We start from the raw sequence: 5,000 nt of genomic DNA, 5'->3' as shown, positions 1-5,000 counted from the left end.
TGGTCAAAGAAATGACCAGGGAACTAGTATTGTATGTGATGACTGTTTCAGTCGAAATTCCTCAGAATCAAATAAAATTTCCTTTGCAGTAATACTATTTTATTTACACGGGCGTTTTCCAGATTGAAAATATGATATATAAAAGGGTTTTCACACACTTATGTGAGATTATATATATTTGTATGCTTCACTGAATTTACTAATTGCAACTAAATGAATTTGAAACAAATGACGAGAAGGAGGAGGATATGACACTATCCGTAAAACTGCCTTATAAATAAGAACGCAAGCAACGATCGGAGACTTGCGATGAGAGGCACATACAGACATGGTTGAAATACAGAAGCATACATCAGAAAAATAAAAACAGGAAAAAATAGTAACTTTTGTGTGTCCCGCCTGTGATGGTGTCTTAATCACTTTGGTTAACATGATAAGTCCTCGTTTTTTCCCCTAACGGATACGTTAGGACTTCGAATAACGAACTTAAGCCTAAACTATCTCCCAACATGCAGCACTTACTTGAGTAAATATTTGTGTATAAGGAGAGAATAAAACAGCCACAATTGGAAGAGAATGCACATGTACGCGCTTAATTTGTATATATACCTACTTTATTTATATACATGCACACACAAACACACACACACAGCTATATGTTTTCATATATATACTGCATATATATATATATGTGTGTGCGTGTGTTTGTGTTTGTTTTCTTTGTATGTGTATATGTGCATGTGAATGTATATAAGCAACACGAGTAGGTATTGTAGCAGCATGACCCCGCAACCTGAAGCTCAGCATACTTTCCCAGATTGGGTCATGCCGGACAGCGGGCTCCCCTCGTTCCCTGCGCTTACACAGCGTTCGTGTACTTAAGCCGCAGGGCCGCCAGCGAGATCCTTTGGGTGGTTGCTTCAGAGAGATGAAAGGATCCGCCTGATAAAAGTGCTGGACTCCTCCTCCCTCACAGCCTTGGGTGGCTGTTTCAGAGGGAAGAGGTATTCACTTTGAAAAGGTACAGGTCCTCTCCTTCATCACTGTAGTGAAACAACCTTTGGATTTTTGTGTCAGAGGGATGAGAGGAACCTCCTTCAGAGGGATGAGCAAAAGGGTTCCAAACAATGATGTCTTGTAGGTGGAAGGGCATCCCCTCTGGTCTCTCCCCAGGGGTTTACACCTACCCACGCGTTTGCCGTGCATGGCAGCCTTGTGCGCTGTGGAGACGGGAGTCCTGGAGGTTGAGCGATGCCGTGAACGAATACGCCATGCGGCTAGCAACACGCCTCTTTGGTCCTCTATTCCAGCAAGACAGGCGGCCTGATCCTGGCCCGGTCACAGTCAATCGGCTGGTCTCCCTCGGGAGGCTAGGGCCAAGCAGTTATGCCGCCTTTGGCACTCACAATGGTCCGTGAGCGCCGCCATAATGGCTATTGGCTGCGTATATCCTCTCATCACTCCTGTTAGACACTAGTTTTGACACTCAGCTTCCCCTTGTTGGACTCCGTGGTGGGTGGGGGCGTGAGAGGATGAAGCACATACCAATATATGGATAAATTTAACATATTTAACCCCAACAGACTGAACAAAAAGTTGACGAACCGCGCAAGGCCCAGACCACGGCAGTCGCCATGAAGCCATATGTGCCTTCTGGTGGCAAAAGAAAACCCCATGCACAGGATGACACTGTCACCCCTGCTGCTAAGGTGGACAAGACCGAAGCTAAAGGGTCTGTCCACCGAATCGTCAAACAAATTGACTCTCGAGCTGGCCCCTCTAGGCCAACAGCTAAGCCAGGGAGGCCCCTGAGTTCTCAGATGGCCTCCCCGACTAAGAAGGGAGAGCAGGCTGAACCAGCTGTATCAGCTGCTGCCCCCATAAACAAGCCCGAAAGCCGAAAGGGCGGGCCGAAGCGTCCGAGGCCGGAGACCGACTCTGATGGAGAGTCTGGACCCCCTAAACGCTTCCCTCAGTTCAAAGTGCCTGCTAAACCCGAAGGCTTCGGCAATGCCTACCAATTGGTCAGGGCATTAGAGCTGCAACGGAAAATCCGGCTGTCGATCCGGGTCGCCTGAGATCAGGGCATGATCATAATGCCCAAAGATCAAGCTACCCTGAATTTCCTCCGGGAAACGAAGGAGCTAGCGGATGGGAGGAAAGTGAGTCTTTCCCCACTAAATCCCGAAGAAAAGAGAACCAAGATGGTGCTACTTGGCTTCTCAGTCTCGTACGATGTGGAGCTGATTGCTTCACACCCATAGGTCGTGGAGGCTCCCCAAATGTCAAAGGGGAAGACTCCAACCAGGCAAGTCCTGGTGACCATGAAGGTGCCCCAACCACTACCCTTGATCTGGGTAACTGGGGCACATACAACCTTCGAACGTATGTGCCTGAACCACTTCGGTATTTCAAGTGCCAGAAATACAGTCACAACCAGGCTAACTGCACAGCTAAGCCTAAATGTTGTGTCTGTAGCAAGGCACACAACACAGAGCTATGCCTTAAGGCATACAAAGAAGAAAAGAGGGACAGAACAGCCAAATGTCCCAACTGTGCCAAGAGGCATCGTGCCTGGAACCTGACTTGCTCTGTCAGGAAAGAGTCGGACCTCAGGCGACAAGAGGTTGCTCAAAAGCCCCCCCAGGCACCCACGTCTGGGGGAGGAACAAAAGCTCCCAGGAACACAAGGCTAAGACAAAAATTAGTCAGATGCCTAGAACAAGACAATGAGCTCTTTGCAAACATCTCCTGGCTGTCTCACACAGCCAGCCAGGATACACCATCAGCTCAAAGAACAGCTTCTTGCTAAGGGCATGGACTCCCCCCACCCCGACTTTGCCGAAGCCCCGCCGTGGGCACAGAGCTTGATAGAGTTCAATATAATGAGCCTGTCAATGAAAAAGAGCCTATACCCCACGCCTAGCCTAAAGGCAGAAGCCCAGCGGATCATTGCAGCCATCACACCTCCGGGTAGTAGAACATACTTCAAAGATGGATTGGTCGATCCCTTGAGCCACACTGCAGGTGCCGGCTTTGCAGCAAGGGATGCCATACAATCCATGAGGGTAACAGACAACGCCTCCTCGCTACAGGCAGAGGCAGTTGCAATCATGGGAGCCCTAGCCCACGCGTCCCTAAGGGAAGGACACGTGGTCATACACACAGACTCCAGGGCAGCCATTGACTGTCTTCAGCACTGCTCACCCACAGACAACATCTACCTACTGACCACGATTCTCACAATGGCACTGAGAATTCTTGTTCAGGGTAGAAGAATTATCATCAACTGGGTCCCAAGCCACATCGGCATCAGAGGGAACGAGCTTGCTGACAGACTAGCCGTCGCTGGCAGGGGTATGCCCCCAAATCCCATGACGATAAAACCAAGCCGAAAATTACTTAAGGAGAAGAGTGCCTTGGTCGGTCGTACCTTCCTCCGGCAGCTTCACAGAGAGGAAACGAGAACCTCCCCCTCGGCCAGCTGGTACTCAGACGCCACAGGCTATAAACCACTGACACTCTCTGAAATAATCAACATACCGAAGTCATTCTTCACAGAATGCGCCTAGGTTACCACTGTGCATAGCAGATTATTTCAACAGTAGAACGCGAAGAAGGGTGCTGCATGCACTGCGGCGAGCCGAACGCCACACTAGTTCACTACTTAGAGAATTGTGTGCATACACAATTCCTGAGACAGGGACCGCCTACAACAGCCGCTGTGCTGGTATAGAGGTTTTGCGATATGCTTACACCATGGCGGCAGGAGCGCCTGCTGGCAACCTACCGCCACGGTAAGCACCGAGTGTCAGACAACCAAATGAGACAGCCGTAAAAAGCTGACACAGACCGGGCCATATTTAGAAGGCCCGGGCGAAGCTAGAACTTCGCAAATCATTAACATCAACAGCGAGATCAGCAATCCCCGATCCTCCAGCAGAGCAAGACCACAGCAGCAGCACACCAGGACTTCCCAGTCCTTAGCCGACTTAGCTGTAGATCTTCATAGATGCCCCCATAGCCATCTACTATAGTATATACACATACATATATATGTATTAATATATACATACTGCATATATATATATATATATATATATATATATATATATATATATATATATATAAGTGTGTGTGTGCATTTGTTTATATAGATCGATATATGTGTGTGTAGAGATAATACTGTGTACTGGTGTACCATAATAAGCTGATCAAATTAATTAATGTAAGCCACATATGTAGTCTTATATATATACATATATACCTATATATATGTATGTGTGTTTATATATACACACATATAAATACATCTCCCAAACACACACACATACACATACACACACAAAACTCACAGTTATGCACTCGCAGCAATGGATACACGCGACCTTGTTTACGCAAGTGTACAGCGGATTCTTCCTCAGCCGGCCCGGCGTCAACATCCCCGTCAAAGCCCCCACACTCAACAGCAATAGAGAAGATGAGAGCACAAGAACGCTCACATGCAATCACACCAGAAACAGCAAGAAGAGAAACAAGCGAAATAACAGAATGGAAAACGAAAAGCAAGCATGAAGCGCCCCCTCTCTCTCATGCAAAGTGCCACCACGCGACCGGGGTTCCCCAGCCTAACAGTGGCATCACGGTGCCAGTTGTGCGAAATAGTAACTACATTCAAAATACACTAAGACAGAAAACGTCTAACCCAAGTAACGGGGAGAATTCGTAGAGGAAAGAAAAAGAAAACAAAACAAAAGAGAACAAAGATCAAATGGCAAACAGCGGCACCTAAACCAGAGGCTTTGTACTTACACATAAGAAATTGCCACACAAGCACAAAGGAAGCATATATCGAGAATTATCTCGTTACTTCCTTGAGGTGGACAATATAGATCCTTCCCTAGCCCTGTAAGGATCTCTATAAATAGAAACAAGTACAAGACCTCGCAACCTGAGCGGGATGTTTGACCAAAAAAGACTCGTCAACAATAGCGCCAGTC

General features: G+C 47.5%; 1 protein-coding gene across 1 annotated transcript in view; it reads left to right on the top strand.

Annotated features, from left to right (window-relative positions):
* Positions 1 to 92, top strand: part of LOC125045625 — a 1,062-nt gene extending 970 nt beyond the window's left edge. Inside the window, exon 4 of the mRNA XM_047643013.1 lies at positions 1 to 92. This exon is cut by the window's left edge and continues 365 nt beyond it. The gene's annotated coding sequence lies outside the window, so the exon portion shown is untranslated.
* The last annotated feature ends 4,908 nt before the right edge of the window (positions 93 to 5,000 follow it).

Source organism: Penaeus chinensis, chromosome 37 (genome assembly GCF_019202785.1).
Source record: "Penaeus chinensis breed Huanghai No. 1 chromosome 37, ASM1920278v2, whole genome shotgun sequence".
NCBI lineage: Eukaryota > Metazoa > Arthropoda > Malacostraca > Decapoda > Penaeidae > Penaeus > Penaeus chinensis.
This window is presented reverse-complemented; position numbering and strand designations above follow the sequence as displayed.